Below are 18580 nucleotides of genomic sequence, written 5' to 3'. Positions count from 1 at the left end.
TTGTCCTCTGAAGATTCTTCAAAAATATTAATGATTCCCTGTTCAGGGAAACATTGAAGAGACGGTGACACAGAGGCACACTAAGGTTAGCCAAACACTCCATGGCCTCGCAAGTCAGGCAGCAACAATTCCTAAGACTTTGATCCTAAAGCTCCCACTGAGACCTCAGCTTTGATCGAGTGTGAAACGGCAAACTGTAAACATAGTCAGAGGCAGCTGAATGCACAGGGCAAACAAGAAGTGGACTCATGTGTATGTGGTAATGTTGTGTGTACAAAATATCAACTTAGAGAGTAATTGACCCGTACTGTGGCAGCTACAGCTGCTGTGGCTCTGCGCCCACTCTGAGGGCTGTGGGGCAGCCAGCTGGCGTGATGTCCTTGCCTCACCACTGGGGGCGTTAAAAGAGGTGGCGAGCTCTCACAGGTAGCCAACCTCATTGGAAATCCATAGACAAAAGCAGTCAAAAGAAACAAAAATACATCTCCTTGGATCGAGAAGCAGCCAGTGCTACTTCTGTAGGTATTTCTTTTTTTTTACACACTTATACACATGTGAAAACACACAAACTTTTTCTTATCATTGGCTCACAGGTTAGAACCAAAAGGAAGCCAGCATGTCCACCCGGGCTCACTGGCAGGTGGCCTTTTGAGGTGCCGGACGGACAGGCAGACAGTCTGATAGACACCCACACACATACACAAACTCTTCATGCAGCTTAGACAACTGGTCCAGCATCTGCCCAAGGCATCTCATTCTTTCTTCCTTCCCCACATCGAAGCACATTCTGTTGAGTGTGTGTGCCTATATGTGTGTGTCTTTGTGTGTGTGTGTGTGTGTGTGCAGAGTGACAAGCGAGGAGGCTGTTTTTGACTTGCCCACTGTTCCCTGTTGGGGAGCAGCTGACAGCTACCTGAGCTCACTCTCTTTTCTACTGTGAGAGAAAGAAGTGTGTGTGTGCGTGTGCGCAAAGTTACCCATGAATTCATTTGTATTCCTGGCTGTGTGTGTGTGTGTTTCTGAGAGCATTAGGAGTCTCGTTCTCTCTCTCTCTCTCTCTCTCTCACACACACACACACCAGTATGCCCTCAAACGTACATGTGGCCAGGTGCTAGAATGGGGGCCTTGTCATGCCTGCCCCCCTGCTCTGCCATCACTTCACACCATGCGCTGTGTGTGCTGTTTCCGTGTGTTTGTGCACGAGTGTCAGCATGAGGCTCAGAGACGAAGCCGTGCGAGCAGTGTGACAAGAGGTGAAATTTAATCGAACTGTGTCAGATGTAGACAAGAAAGAAAGTCCGTGTCTGATAGCATGATAGGAAAAAAAAAAAGAAAAAGGAAAAACTGAGCTTGCTGGTCCCCAAAAATCTCTGTGTGATCTAAATGTGTCAGTTTTGTTTTGTTTTTTTAAAACAAATAGCCCTATTATAATGTAAAGACAGAAAAATCATAAAGAAAATGATAATAATCACATTGTGATGCAGTGTAACCAGATTCTTCCAGCGATTTTCCATAAGAAAATCTCCCACTAGCCCCAAGCTTAGCTGACTGACAAAAGACTGACACTGGAGCTGAGGGGCTCTGTCAAAGTGAAGGTATCAAGTGCAGAGTCTGGACCGAGTACACTGACTGCATACTATTACAGAGAAAACTTTTTCTCAGGAAAGCCCCTCTTGGCACCTGAGAACTGATCCACGCATTTGACACTTTCAATTTCTTTGGACCAGAAAAAAAACACAACTACAACTTTTGCAGTTAATGCGAACAGAGTTATCTACTGTAATAGCTCAAAACAAAACTACACCAACAAAAACTTTGTTGAAAATAAATCTCCACCGTGCTGTCCCGGACTTGGTTTGACTGACAGGTGGATCATTGGGAGTGCAGGAACAATAATGGAAATGGACGAGGATCCGTTTCACATGTCCCGGAGACAGATATGCTATTGCTTTACAAACACCACAAATGAGATAACATTCAGCTTTTCTCACTGGTTCTGTAACACCCAAATCCTAAATGTTGGATATTATATGACTGCTTTTGGCTCTACAAAATGACAAACAGACTAATCACAAGTGTTTTTTTTACACTTCACATGCACACAAGCTACTGAGATACTCAAATCAGGTCAAATTTAACAGTTCATAGTAATTTAGGAGAATTTAGTTGCACATTTTTATTCAAATGGTGGAAACTGCTTTGCATACCTAATTGTTTTAGATTTCCATAAATTTCTCTAACAGTGAACTGTTCAGAGAGCTTTAAAACAGCAATATGAAACAATTTACATACAGTATTATTCTTATGCTGCATTTTTATACACGACAACAACAAAGTAGGCTAAAATAGAAGGTGTATTCCGATTTAATGTTAAACCACTCAAACCCCTATATAGATATTACCAGATAAGAGTGCTTACCATGAGAAAAAACGATTCTTATACTCCACTGGAGCTATAAGGCTTGACTTTCTAAGATTGCTCTGTGTCACTTCAGAAAATTGTGTGGATTTTAAATTTATGAAAAGAGCCTAAAGAGATGTCTGTATGCCAAGTCTACCCTGATCCAATTTTCTGATACTTTTTATAACTCGTGCTAAAAAAAGGGCTGCAGGGTCTCCCCTGTTGTTATAGGGGCCAATTAATATGTTTCACATTGTTTTCAATTGAAATCTAAGTGCCGCGGTGTCAAATGTGTAACAGAAAAGCAACTTTCAGTGCAGCAATGTGTGTTTCCACAATCATTCTGCTCCATGTAAGGTGGAATAAATCTTGCCAAGTGTTGTGGCCTAAGTCAACAAACAGTGACTGAGTGATCTCCACTCAACTTTCAATTACAGCTGTGCATTGTTTGTTTAAATAAACACTATTTTCAGTTATTTAAGCTGGGTACTGAAATTATGTGCACAGCCTAGAATATAGTTTTGCAAGCACACAGACATAAGCCATGACTTTCAAAAAAAGTCTCACTGGTCACTTGGTTGCAAATACTGAGAATTCAGTCAGACTGCAACAGAAAATTTGCTTATTTTTACACCATACTGAGTCAGGTTTGAGCCACCAACTAGTCTCTGACAGTCGAGCCCAGTGAGATATGATGCCAAACAGCTGGAATCAGGAGGTGAAGCTTCACTCAAACCTTTTCCAAACTCTAATCTTTGTTATCATGATGTACATTTTACATTGTGCTCAGATTCAAACCGAGGCGGAATGAAAGTCACATTTGTTCATACATGTCCACAAACTGCAGCCTTTTGCCCTCATTTCATGTCTGTACTTGTCAAATTATATAGTGGCATAATCAACAATAGCAGACTGAAAAAGAAATAAAGGATTTTGAAGTTTTCTATAAAATTTAAAAGGAAAGACATGTTGAGTCTTTAGAATTTCACATTTAAGTACCCAGTGCCAATGCTGGAGAAATAAAAAACACAAATCTTCTTGTTCCATAGTGATTTGCTGCACTGCTATGAAATGTTTCCAAAGTGACAAGAAGTTAGATTGGCAATAATTGTGTTACTGTTGGGATTTTTTAAATCTTGACAAATTGTCGAAAATAATAACAAACCACTTTCTAGTGCCAGTAAATGCTTCTGGAAACAACTTGTGTAAGTCCATTTATGCCAATTTCAGTATAAACGTAATCAGCAAAGTTCTCTGGAAAATGTATTTTTTAATAATAAGAATGTGTGTATATTTAAGTGTGCTCACTCACTGAGCCGTGTAATGTAATCTCCCTCTGCAACATTAAGAGCCTTACTTCCACCACCTTTGTTCAGGTTTTTTTTTTCCTCTACTGTAGGCAGAGGAAGAAAATCCCATTGGGAAGGAAAGGCAGCATGTCCGGTTTGGGCTTGTCGTGGCAAACGTCTTTTCCAGGTAACGTGCTCTCTTGTATTTGGACGACTCATCTATTAAATATGGTGTCAGAGCCTCAAGGATTCTCTCAGAGCATCAACTGGTTATGAAAGGAAGAGGATGGTGCCGCTGTGATTAAAGCCCCGGTGAAAAAATGTCACGCTTTATGAGCTGAAAGAAAGTGTGGCATAGTTCTCTTGTGGCAATTTTCCACCTACTTTTGCCAGTTCTGATGCTTCAGGATTCAGTCGAAGAAAAAACATGAAAACATGTTGAGTTTTTGTGGATCGAGGAACATGTGTACATTCCTTCTTTTTTAAGCTTATTTGCAGAACATCTACAAATAAAGGTTTAACAATCTTTGAATTAATGCATATCATCCGTAACCTTTCATGCCAGAGTTTTAAACTAAGATCATGTTACGCTGAGTAGCCATTATGTGATCCTATCACCCAATATTACATGAGATGTGACAGCCCTCAGAGTGTGTGTGAAGAATGACTTTCAGCTACTACCACACTAAATTTACCTCAATATTTGTGAAATAGTTATAGCCATTTTTGTGTCTCCTAAAGAAAATAAGCTGCAGAGGCCATCTTGGATTGGGTTGACTCCAAATAATAATTTGTTTCAAATATATGCCCAATAAAAAATTTCTGAAAGTTTCATTAAATCCATTCAATGGTTCATGAAATATTTTGCAAACACACACAGAAACACCACCTCTTGTCTTCGGTGTGAATGGTATTAAATGAGGATTCAGTTAGGGAAGAAGGTTTAAAAATCATATTGGGCTCTTTGGAGGATGTAAGAAAGATACTAATTTTATTCCATAGATTATTAACTGAAGAACATTTATATTGTCTTGAATTGAGACAAATATAAACTCAATACCTGCACCCCTGAAACAGAGTTTTTTTCTGCTCTGGGGTTCTTTCTAGTCTGGGGAAAGAAAATGTCCTCATAGTCTGTGTTTGTTCTGAAATACTCTCAGTTTCATTGTTTTGTAGCCCTGTAACATTTATCTGAAACAAGGTGAAATAGCAAGAAATTTATTGTTGTGTGAAGCACGAGTGGGTCCGTACCAAATAACGCTCGGTTCAGGCGCTTCTACAAACTCATAATGGCCACTTTAGAACGAGGACGGCGTTCTCTGTGGAAGGAGTGGATACATGCTTGTTTTTTAATTATTTCACAGCAGTTCAGTCTGATTCAGGTGGTGACAAGCCAATGGAGAGGAGGAAAAGGTGTGCATGAATAATTAACATTTTTGAACTTTACATTGGCGACAAGAACAGCGGCTGAATTACCAGGGCAGGCCGGGGCAGTGATGCACAAACGGCAAACCAAGTTCAAAATAAAGGCCTGGCACTCTTTAAAAGCATGAACATCGCCCGCCACCTTTCATGCCGGAGTTTTAGACTAATTTGAGAATAGAGTTACAGTCGTTTTGTGCAAAATCGTGTGGTGAAATCATGTAATTACGCCAGACGTCACACTCAGAGTATGTGCTGCGAATGACTCTCAGCTACAACCACCTCAAAATCTGGATCAATATCTGTAAACTTATTGTAGTCGTTATAACAAGAGTTACAGAGTTTAGCCATGTGTGGACTAGTGTTGATTAGCTGTGGCAGCCATCTTGAATTATTTTTACACCAAAGATGTACATCTAATGATTACTTTCTGAAAGCTTCATTTAATTTAATCGTGAGATATTTTGCTAACAGACGAACAGCGCTGACTCCATCAGTTAATGCTTAAGTTTTAATAGAATATTTCACATAATGAGTATGTGTTGGAAATGACTTTCAGCTTCAGTTGTACAAAACATCAGCACAGTCTGTATCTGTAGAACTGACTTAATGTCAGCCATTTTTGTGTTTTCTAAGGTGAGCGGTGACAGCCATCTAGAATTGTGTTGTCCCCAAAAGTTAACAAGATAAAAACATTAAGTTTCATACATCCCATCAAGTGCTTCATGAGATATTTTGCTAACAGACAAACAAAGTGTCCTGTGAACAGTAATGGCATCATTTTAAACAAAGCTCTTATGCAATGTTTATGTTCAGAATACATGCTGGGAATCAGTCTCAGCTACTACCACACCAGATTTTAACTCGGTATCTGTAAAATTGACTGAGATGTAGATATATTTGGGTTTTTATGCACACTAAGACAGGCAAGGGCAAAAACATTATCACCTGCCTTTTGGCTATCTGGAAATCAGGAAAGGAAAGATGATGGAGGGAGATGCAGCTCAGCGGCACCGAGGCGACACCACATTAATGTTGTATGTGCTTAAATTCATTACTCTGAAACACTCCTTCGGGACGTCTTCTCCTTCCTTCTTAATAAAGGCTCCCTTTCTTTGCAGCAGACACTAAGTAATACAGATGTGCTCCCGAGCCGGGCGGCTTTTAACAGCCCTCTCCTCTTTCTCTCTGTTTCTCATTTCTTCTCCCCATAAGAGGGCTTTAGCCTCTCTATCAGCGGAGCTCCACTAGAAGACCTTCGCGGTGAGGGGACAGGTTGCTATGGCGACTGCCAGTGATGCAATCGGCACAGAGCAGTGACTCTCATCAGGTTGGGATTGGAAACTTTCCGCCATGCTCACAGGTGGCTCGTACACACAGACATGCTGCTGCTGGATGAATTCATATCATCAACATTAAACTCTTTTTAAAAAAAATACTGTTTAGATCTTACTGCTCAGACTTTTTGCTTTCAGAATCTTTTCTTAAATTAATTTTAAATTTCTTGAAAGAATACATATTGACCACTACTTTTCATTCCAGTGTTTTTGCCTATGACTTTAGGTAGGTCATAATTATTTTGGTCACATCTTAAAAAAAAAATAATGTGCAATCTCATACGACACTGCTTGATCTCAGAATGTGTTGTGATGACTCTCAGCTACTGCCACACCAAATTTAGTTGATCTACAACTATTGAATACTTCCTGAAAACTTCATCAGATGTGTTGTTAACAAACAGATAAATCCCTTGGTTGATGGCAAAGTTTTAAACACAGATTTCAAACAACCAGTTAGCACTCAAGGTATACATTGGAGGTCAGTCTCAGCTACTACCACGCCAAATTTTACCTCAATATCTTCATAATTTGTTGCTTAATAGCCATTTTTGTGTAGTCTAAGCTTGCTTTGCTGCAGCAGCCATCTTGAAGTTAATCAGTTGTTCATTCAAAGACTACTTTCTGAAAGTTTCATTAAAATCTGTTCAGTGATTCATGAGATATTTTGTTAACATTATTGCTCCACCTTCACCTTCGATTGCGGGCAATAAAAACCTAATGATTTCTCTATGTGCAACACTGGTGTTACACTGTATGTTTTTAAGAGAGAACAGCAGTGGATCTGTGCGGCATCGATTAAGACTTCCTGCTCATTGTTATGATTATCTAAAGAAAGGAGCACAGAGGTGATATAAGGAATCAGTGCCGAGCGCGGAAAGAAAGAAACACCACGGTGACCTGTAGCCACACCTGGTAAAATATCAGAGAGGGGAAAAAAATCAACACGACACGGCTTCTATTGATCTCTGGTTAGTGGCCCTCAGGGGACAAATGCAGTCAATTATTGATCTGGGTGCAATCATAAAACACCCAGGGTGAAATAAAGAAAACGCCGGCTCACAAAGGACCACCCAGCCTTACCAGCTCAAAATGAGAAATTGCTTCTTTAAACGAGTTAAATGAAAAGAAAAAGAGTGATGGAGGGAGGGGGTAAAAATGGAGACTCTTTAAAGTGAGAAAAGAAAACAAATTAGCTCTCGTCCTGCTGTTTTACCCACGCTGTTCTTATCAAGGCAAAAGCAGAGTGAACAAACTGAGGAGAAGAAAGAAAAAAAAGCACCAGTTCTTTACTTGAAGATGGTGTCTTTGTAAGAGCAGAGCTTGTGTGTGTAAAAGCTGCTACAGTATGGTATTTCCCCTCCCCCCATCTTCCACATAAAGGAAGTAATCAATTTCCTTCCCTTCCCGCCTTCTCGATGCAACACACGCTCTCACATTAGCTGAGCACCTGGACCCTGACATGCAGGACAAACTTATTTGCCAAACTCCACACCCTGAACCGGCAGAAGCCTTAAAAAAAGAGAGCTAAAGCTCGAGACAGAGTGATTGAAGATGGGGAGATGAGGGGAGGCGGGAGATGGAAAAAAACCTTGTTTCATTGAATGAAATAGTGTATGAGATAGAGATACTGAGGTGAGGGTAGGTTAGAACGAAATACAACAGGCAGATGAAAAATATCCATAATTTAACCCCCCCACACCCTACACACACTTTCTACAGATGTATCCTTTTCAAACCAGTACAGTAAATCAAAGGAACCCTCATCAGCTGCAAATGTTCTGAAGACTATTGTAAAATTGATAAAAACAAAACAAAACAAAAAAATCTTGGCTGACGTCAGGGTTTACTGAACAAAAGATAAAAAGGCTCCACATTTATCTACGTGCAGAGGCAGCGTTTTTACTATTCTTTGCCATTTCGTGTCTGTGTGAGAAATCACTAAGGTAAAATCCAAAAATATAACAAAATGCATGGTGGGGGTTAATATCTATTTTTCGATGCGTCTTGATGCGGACATAAACAATTCTGAAGCCATTTTAATGTTTCACAAATTGAGCATTTAATGTTAATAACATCCTGTTCAGAAAAAATAAGGTGGAACTCTGAAGTGTGGCAGTGCAGGGCCTGGACTGTTTATGGTCCAATCACGGCTGAGACCAGACAAACAAGCAGCATCTTCTGCACTTAAACAGTATTTGGAAGTACTTTGGTTTCTATGAAGTTAAAAGAAAAAAAATCTGTTGACAAGAGCCACACTGGGTACAAAATTTTAACCAGAAAAGTAGAAAAACTTATCGTCGTTACTGCCACTTCTACAGGTAGGTTTATGAGCTGCAACTGTTGGAGACTAGTTGGAGAACAACATTTGCAAAAGATTCTCCAAAATGTCTCCAAATGTTCGTAGGATTTCTCAATAGTTATTAATTATTGAAAAACTGGTCCAAATCGTAAATGTGGGGGCGGCTGCCAGGGTGGATACAAAACAAGCCGAGACAGGCATGATGTGGGCAACAAATAATGTCCACAACCTGGAATACAGTTTCCCAAGCCATGAACACAAAAGTCGGCCATAATTTAGTCAACATTTTGACTCCTGTTTTGTTCATTTAGTTCTTAAACTCTTGTTTGAATGAAAACTGTTTTGTACTGCAGTGTAAAGCTTAATATTTTGTTTCTTTTATGTCTGAAAGAGTCAATGTTTAAGACTTCATTTGAAGTGTGATTATTGATGCATTGAGATGCAACGATAATCGTTTTATAATCACATCGCAGCCCTCTGAATCCTAATTGACTCATGATGAGCCTAAAGATTCCAGGCCTAGAAGAGATGTACGTTTAAACCTAATCAAACAGCCTGTGTATCGTCTGATTTTTTTAGCTGTTATTGTTATTTGTGCTTCAAAACTATTACAGTTGTTGCTGCTCTGAGATTTCGTCACTGCTATTTCTAGTCTCCCTTGGCTGTGGTTACTTTTATCATTTTAATGATGTTCCACTGGTGTTAAGTGTAAACGCACAATGCGCACAACAAAAGCTGCAGTGATGGCACAGGGAAGTATTCAACATGTATCCAAAACATTTTTTTTATTACCAGTTTGGGGAATGTTTCAATTCATTGGAAAAATGCTGGCATTTTTACACCCACTAAAAACCTTTAGAGCGAGATCATTAAAGTTATTGAAAAGCTACAAAATTAAGATTACATATAATTATACTAGTTAAGCACATATAAAAAAAATACTACATATGTAAATATAAAAACTTGAGAAATGATGGAGTTATAATCAAACCTTGAATATAACGTGCAGTGAAATCTCTTGCGATATCACGAGATGTCTGTGTTGTTAATGACTCTCAGCTACTACCACATCAAACTTTAGCTCAGTATCTGTAAAACTGACTGAGATATAAACATTTTGTTGATTGCCTGTGGCAGCCATCTTGAATCAGGTTGACTCCAAACTTTAGATAATCATAGATGGACATTAAAAAATGATTTCCTGAAAGTTTCATTTAAATTTGTCCAGTGGTTTATAAGATGTTTTGCTAACAGACATACAAAGTTGACTCCAAACAGTTAATGGCAAAATTTTAAACAAACATCTTAGGTAATCTGTTACTGCTCAGAATAAGTGTTGTGAATAAGTCTCAGTTGCTACCACACTAGGATTCAGATTAATATCTGTAAAATAGACTGAGTTAGAACTTTTTTGTGTTTTTATCAGACAGTTGGCTGTGGCAGCCATCTTGAGTGGAGTTGACCTTAAAATTTAATCAATTGTAGACCTATATCCAACAATTACTTTCAGCAAGTTTCATAGAAATGCACACACACTTAAACATGACATGTTGCTGCCTGTTGATGGAGGGCGATAATGTTTTTGTTATTTAGTTCATAATTCTGCAAATGCCCCCGAACATAACATTTGTAGCCACAACTAAAACTAAAGCTGGTTTTTGGGGGTATTTAAAGGTAAAGTTTTAAACCACAGTTTCTAAAACTTTTAAAGCATCAGTGCATCAGGGTGGTTTGGTTCTAAAACTGCTACCCTGGTCTGTAGCTCAAAAACACAGAGGTTTCATAATAAAGGCTAAAAAAATGCTAAATTATTACACTTCTAAGCTTTAAATCAATTCATGGCTACAATTACTTTTTAAATTTGTACCTCACCGACATTTTACATTCATTGAAAACTATCCAACATGATAAAAATTGTAAAATTACACCATTTTCACAACTCCAAAAATGCTACGTGCCTTTGCAAATTGTAACTATCCTACAATTTCTATTACAAGAAAGTCTCACTGAAGTGATGTTGCACATCGTGTTCGAAAATGGCTTTTAAGGAGAAAAGTGAGTATAAAAGGTGGCATTTTACTGTTGATTGCGAAGCCATACAATCCAGATCGAGCCTCATCCAAAGCAGACAGTGTGTAAGAACATTTCTGTTTTTAATGTTTGTTGCAGTTGATGACAGTTAGACAAAAAAGGTTAAAACGTAGTAATCATGTTCCGTCAACTTTGCTCTTTACAAAAGAAAACAGGCATATAAAAAACAGTTATCTCGAATTTTTTACATTTTTATTCCTCCACTACTATGTAGACAAATACGCAGTTTTACAGGCAACATTTCAGGACACTCTAAAGCAGGTAAAAATAATATATTAGCATAAATCAAAGATCTGTTTTTGGCTCCATGTAAGACAGGACAGACTAGAGCATTTAATAGTATCTGAATATTAATGTGGCTCTTTTTATCTGAAGATACAAAGAACATATCTGATAATCTAATAAATGACTCGAAAACAATCTAGTTAAGTCTTTTTTTTCTGCTGAAACATGTTTTCCATCAGCTATCTTTCATCAAAGTGAAGCACTATCCAGTACACATCTCTCCTTGTTTCCCTCTATCTATTAAGTTTGCATGCACTGGTTCCACCTCTTGTTCCATTTTTATTTATTTAGTTATTTATTTTAGAGCAAATGCATTTTTCACACCTACTTGGATGGGAGAAGTTATTTCAGAGCCCGGAGCAGTTCTCTGCTTTGTTCACTTTGTTTGGCTGTATGAGAACCCAGTGATTGCCAAAGCAATTAGACTGAGACCTTGTTGAGAGAGCTTTAAAAAAAAACATATTTTATACTCAACCTCAGGGCTGTGTGTAATGTGGAGGTGCAGTAAGCCTGTGATCTGGCCTTAATACAGAGGTTATTTATTATAGATTCTGCACATCATGATTTATTAGTAACCTCTAGATTTAGCCTGGAAAATAGCATCCTCCTACATTAAGGGGTTCAATAAAGGCCTTAATGCAGGTTAATCAGTGGGTACAGTTTAACCTATAATTATAAAATGCAATGAAACAATCACTGACCTTGCTCAGGCAGACCACATCTTTTACAATAATAGCAACAAAAAACATTTTGATAATAGCAAAAAAAATAATTATGATTGATATGGGAGAAATATACATGTGAAATCTATGAGGAAAATACAACCTTGTAATGGTGAGCTGGCCATTATCTAACAATGTGGATGTTTTCTCTGTCAAATTATTGTAAAGATAGATTTTTAAAAATTGACTATAACAATGCTTGGAATTGCTAAATGGACAAATATTAGTGCTCCTTATGTTGGACCCTTACAATCATGCCTATTTTTCAGAGATAACAAGGAATAGCAGGTCCTTATACTTTGGCCCTTATAGGATTATTACTGCTATGTACCAATGGTTGTGACAATAATTTTATTACAGTTAAATATTTTCGCTTTGTTTATGCTTTACATATTTGACAATAAGGTAAAATGAGTTAAAACACTTCAATTTTCTCCGTATTTGTTTTATTTTTCTTTGAATATTCCAAATGTTGCATGTCTCATATTTGTGCTTAAAGAAAATGACTGTTTCCACATAATCGTGACTCGCAGTGAATGATAGTTTACAGAAGTGAAACAGGCTTCAGATGCAGAAACATGTGCTGTAGCTAATTCTGGCAGCCAGTGAACTTTATATTCCTTCGTTTTCACCTGTCTAATGGATAGAAATGGACAGGGATGAATGTATCCTGGCAGTAAAGCTCAGCTCACCTGTGACCGTAGTTTCCACTGTAATCTGTAATGGTAAAAACAGACCCTGACGCACTCTGAGTTGTTTTTTTTTTTTTCCCCAGGAGGATGGTTAGTAAAAAATAAACAAATAAAAACCAAAGAAATCAACTTTTACGGTTGCATTGATTCTTTGAATTTGTTCATTTTAACTACACTTCAAATATTCAAAAAACACTGGCCATCCCTTGACACCAAATGGAATATATCAAACATTAAAATGGGTTTTTGTGCCAAAAAAGCTGTTTTGAAAAGAGAAAGATCCTTACATTCATAAGTGAAGCTTACACCGGTTTGTTTCAAGTGTAGCTCTGAAAAATCTACCACTTCACCTTCTCCTACATCACAAAAGAACTGTGGAAATCCCAACACCCCTGCAGGAAAACAAATGTAGGGCTAAGAAGGGTGGGAAGGAAGTGAAATAGGATCGGACTATAGTCTTCTTAATGTATCATGAATGGAAACAAATTGTGTGTTGGCTTAAACAGCCATCTTAGCTTCAGAATATTGTTGTTTTTTATTTATTTATTTTAGTGTTTTTGTTTTTCTGGGCACTTTCCCAGCCTCCTTCGTCCCTGCTTATCAATAATGAAAGAAGTGGTGACAGAGCCTTATTCTGTCACCTCACATATCCTCCACAAACTCAGCAGCAGACAGACAGAAATGCTTCCTGAGAGCAGATTACAGCCAGTCTGCAATATACATGAAGAAAAAAAACCCATCTAGCATGGTTGCCAGTGCACAGCCACTAAATTTAAATCTCTTGGTATGGCAGCATTATGATGAGGGAAACCTCTTTTGTTTTTCAAGGCTGAGGTCTGACCCTACCTTCACCTACAAGAAACCCGCTTTAGAGTTTTTTGCACAAAGTCTTAATTTTTACATTACGCATACGCAACACATGGTGCATGTATTTTTAGGCTTGTTAATTTCAAGAAGGCGATGAGTGGGAATCCGAGGGACGATTCATTTCCTCACACTGCCTGCAAACACACAGCGAGCCGAAAGCCAACGTCATCCCACCTTCTTCATGCCAGCTTTCTTCTTCGAGCTCACACGCTCTTTTTCTCTTTCACTCCATTTCACATTGCCATCATCAAATATTTCATCAGCGTTGCAATCCTCCTCACTTCATACATTTAAAAGGAGACTTGGTATGCATGAGGAGGAGGAGGAGCAAAGGGTAAAGCTCGCCTCTCTGTCACTGTTTCCACAGCACAGCACTTCAGACACATTTTCTCTGCTTCATCTGCACTACACACTACTCCACTTATCCAGAGAAAGAGAGAGAGAGAAAAAAAAATGACAAAACAGAAATAAAAACTCTGGGAAAAAGCAGAGAAAAGTGCTGCACATGATTATGAGCTAATCCCAGAGGTTATAAATCCAAATTAAATTAGGAGTAGATAGTTTTAAATTATTTAGAAGATAAGACTTTCTAAAAGTTTATAGCACACAGAATGTACCTTAAAGACACCGACAATAATAAATACTGAAAGAGATTCTCTTACTGTGAAGTGTTTACCTGCCTCTGCGCTCTATAATTACATGAAGCTGCCTGGGTTCTGCCTCCTCATAGCAAACACTTCATAACAGTTCGGAGTTGTAGAGCTATGCTTTATTTGTTTTTCCATGTGTACAAAAAGGAGAACTTTCCAAACATTATCCTCATGCATTTGGCCAGTTTTATGTGGGTGTTCGCCATCACAACTGAATCTACAGCTCTTCACTCCCACCAGCCTGGCATCGTACGGATGATCGACCAAGTTTCCTCGCAACGTTTTAATCAATAAGGCAATATTTTAATCTCACACAAGGAAATTAAACTTGAACTACAAATCAATACCAAACTATAATGTGCCTTTCACTATTTTTTTTTTTGTTCTTGTTGAGACAATTCTCCGGAAAGATTTCAGTTCCAAGGTGCCAAGGTTGTGTGCAAGAACAGGAAAGTTTCTGCAGTGATGCTGAAAGTAAAACTATGGGCTTGTTGGAGCAGTTCTGATCTGTCTTTTGTAATCCGTGTCAGGTGAATCAACTGCAAGTGGTCAGCTCTGACTGAGTTAATGTGTAACGTTTTTGAATTCGGATGTCATTTACTGGCTCTGTACGCAGACACAGGCAGCCACGCCACACACTGGGCTGTCAGATGGCTTTCTGTAAAAATGATAAAACATTCACACATCAGAATTATATTATTATTTTGAGACTACCACAGTTCAAAGCCATTCAAATCACATTTATCTCTTAATAAGATTATTTCCTAACTTTTTAGAACAAAACCAAAAGATTTTAACCTATAAAACTCCACGGTGCATGGACAGTCATCAGTTTTGTCTTCTTCCACAGCTCCCTTGTGAATGTGACGTCAGCACTATTATATTCACTATATAGGTGAATATAATGAGATACTAAAATGCTGCTCAGAATGTGGTTCTGTGATTGACACAGCACATTATTATCACAGTTTTTGGGTTTCTGTGGCGTTTTTATTGATGTAATTTTTTGCCTCAGTTCCTTGTATTTCCAAGTCTTTTCAGTTTTCTTATCTGTGTTTTCTGTTACTAGTCTGTTCTGGTAATATAGTGTTTTCATGTTGCTGGCCAATTGCTTCCCCTCAGCTCCAGGACACTGCTCTGTCTCCCACCTGTTCTTCATTCTGCTAATCAGCCCAGCTGTGTCACTACCAAATCACCACTCCCGGTAAAAATAGTGTTTAGTTTCTTATCTCAGCTGCTACATCCATGTTGTTTCCTCCTTGTCAGTCCTGGTTTTATATGTTTGGTTCTGCCTGCCAGCTTTTTTTTTTTGATAAAGTTAGTAAATCCTTGTATACCTTCCTGTCTGCTGCTTGGAATAAAATGATACTAACTAGAAGTATTTCTTTGTATGACACAAATTGGGGGTGGAAGGGGGGGAATATAGATTAATATTGCTACCCAGCCTGCATCAAACTGAGGACACAAAAAAACAAACTGTTACATTACATTTCTGCAACCCAATAATTTAATAAACAAATTTCTAGCGAGCATGATAGGTTTACAATTGAGTAATGTAAGTAAACCTTTTTTATACAAACACATCATTTTTAGTAACAAGCCATTACGACAGCACATACTGTTCTCTAAAAAGCAAATTCAGCACAAGAGCCGCAGGAACAAAAGTATTTTTCCTCATTTATGTGCTATAGAAAAAACAGTACTTCAAAATCACATTCAACACTCATTTCAGAAGCTGCTCGTATGCCTGATTACAGCCTGATTCCCTACATTTCCCCAACACCCACACTAGTAATAAGTAGGAAATTATGTTTTTCCACTTTTAAATTAACAGAAATGAACCATTTTGAAGCACCCAAGTTATTTCAAAATCCTGCATTTATAAGATTCAGCAAATCCATGGAATATAAATAGAGCAACGCTTGTTTTTCTTATACGACACAGCAATATTACTTCTGCAGTGAAATACAAAGAGATCTGATTGAAAGATCTGTCATAATTCGACCATGTGACCACTTCATGTTACTTTTAAAAACCATGGGTTCACTACAACGCTTATTAACACATAAACAGAAATCGGTGTTACTGGTCATAGCTGCCAAAGTCAACTTAAGCCACATGCAGTTGCCTTTAAAGTGAAGAGACAGAGAGAAAACTGGGCCTCCATGCTGGCTCCCGCTACGGAAAGGAGAGGACGCTCCATTTTTTTCCCCAGCATTTCTGGAGGGAGCCCAAGTCAGTAGCAGATGGCAGCAGGATGAGACTCAGAGACAACCTGGCGGGAGCTTGGAAGGCGAGCCAGGAAGCTGCAGCTCTCGAGTGCTGAGCTGGTTTGCACTGGATAAAAGGAAAGCGACCCCCTCCATATGGTCCTTATTGCTAGGCCTGATCACAAAGACGTGCCCATAGACACACTGCCATTGTTACTGGAATGAATTCAGGATAGTTGGAGAAGAAAAAAACTATTTTAAAGCTAAAGTATATCCCGTGGAAAGGGAAAAGGCTTGTTACTATTAGAACAAACATATGGAAGAGGTAAAAACAGAATGTGGGATCCATCTTCCCGTCTCCTTTCAGAGGCAAATTTGAGATCTGGGGGTAAAGGGTTTTATCTTCACATCTAAAACTTAGATTAATAATAATGTTCCCAGCTGAGAAACTCCTGGGGGAAATATCGAATTCTTTCCAATATGAGAGGATGATGAAACAGTGTCCTAGTTTGCATCCATTCACAATGAACCCCAAAAGCCTTTGGGGGATCCATTCCTTGTTGTTCTCCCTCCCAGACAATGACTACATCATCCCCGCCTCGCTTTCCCTCCCCTCCTCCTCTTTATCAATAGCTCTGACCTGTCGATCGATACAGCCACAAATCACTTCATTCCCTTCTCCCCTCCCTCTCTTTTCAGTGGCGTCCCACGTAGCCAATCAGAGGGAACATTTCTAAGAAGTTGGGGGAACGGAGAGGGTGTCACAACATCATTATAAAAGGTGACCTCATCTGCTCCCTCTGCCTCCTTCTTAGTTTACATGCTGCTTGTGCAACAGTCCGAAGAGTAACTGAAGAAGCAAATGGAGCTTATTAGAAAGCCATCTGTGTTTCAGAATCCTCCGCTTCATTCGCAGCGCCGTCTACGCACGCCGACGAACACACACCAACGAGAAACACCCACGCAAACAATTCTGCACTTTTATCACAGCCTCTGTCTGTTAATAGCCCTGAAAGGTGAATGTAGCATTTGATTGTGTTATTTTCAGAAAATCAAAGTGTGGTGTCTGATGCCTATCCATCAACCTGAACTTTTTCACTGAGGTGCCTCAAGGGCTACAAGCACACACACACACACACACACACACTGGGAGTCAATAGTTAAATATAAGGGACAGAGAGGGAGAAAGTCCCTGGCGTTGATTTAAATTTATAGTCAGTGTTCATGCACTGCTGCCTTTAGCATTAGTATTATAGCACCACAGGCTTTGCTGCAGAATTAATTGCCGGTGACACGAAAGTAGCACAAAAAGTGCCATGCTTTTGCGCTTTTCATTACCGTGCCGGGAGTCCTTCTATGTGGCTTTGTAATATTTTCTCAGGGCGCAAAGGGGGGAATTAAAAAATAAATAGAAAGAAAATGCAGGAGAATGGTTGGGGGTGTGAAGTGGTGGGGGGGTTGGGCAGTAAGTAATATGAAGCTGACTGGAAGACTCATTTAGCTCATCTCCGTTCATTTGTCTTCATTTCCTCACTTTGGAACGTTTAGCCCGTCCTGACCCACACCACTGCAGAACACACACATCAACATGTACAAACACTTACAGTATGGAGAGTCACACACTGTACATGCTAACATTTAAAACCTGAACAAAATGTCAGAGATCCACCAGAATGCAACCGTAAATTTAAAATGTAGTTAGCAGGCTAGTGGCAGACCTTTTTGCTCTAAAATCTGTCAAAATGTAAACATCTTACGGATTTTTTAATTAAAAACCAACTTGAAATAGACGTTTTGCACCCAATTTTAGACACTAAAATAAAACCAGTTTATTAATAAATAATAATTTCTGTGGTTTTAATACAAGTGTGAGTGTAAAGTTTTTTAACATCCTGCATAATCAAGTTTAGAGCTGGAGCTTATACAATGAGAACATACCAATTTTCAATGATTGACACCATCATTTATGAAGCTCATAATGCTGGTTGCCCATAAATATAATACTTTAACTAAAGGCCTAGCAACCCTTGAAGGAATGCATATCGTCCTCCACCTTTCACGTTTTCATTCAAGATGGCCCCCACAGCCACAACTCATGAGATGTGTTATTGTTCAGAATATGTTTTGAAAGCTTTCACCTTCAGCAACGTGTGATCGTAATCACATACAGGTGCTGGTCATAAAATTAGAATATCATGAAAAAGTAGATTGATTTCAGTAATTCCATTTAAAAAGTGAAACTTGTATATTATATTCATACATTACATACAAACTCATATATTTCAAATGTTTATTTCGTTTAATTTTGATG

At 38.7% G+C, this 18580-nt stretch overlaps 1 protein-coding gene across 4 annotated transcripts in view; it reads right to left on the bottom strand.

The window, feature by feature from the left end:
• The window catches only part of agrn (agrin), a 278848-nt gene that overhangs the window by 124059 nt on the left and 136209 nt on the right, over window positions 1-18580 (bottom strand). The window lies entirely within an intron of this gene.

This window comes from Kryptolebias marmoratus, linkage group LG8 (assembly GCF_001649575.2).
Source record: "Kryptolebias marmoratus isolate JLee-2015 linkage group LG8, ASM164957v2, whole genome shotgun sequence".
NCBI classification, from domain to species: Eukaryota; Metazoa; Chordata; class Actinopteri; order Cyprinodontiformes; family Rivulidae; genus Kryptolebias; species Kryptolebias marmoratus.
This window is presented reverse-complemented; position numbering and strand designations above follow the sequence as displayed.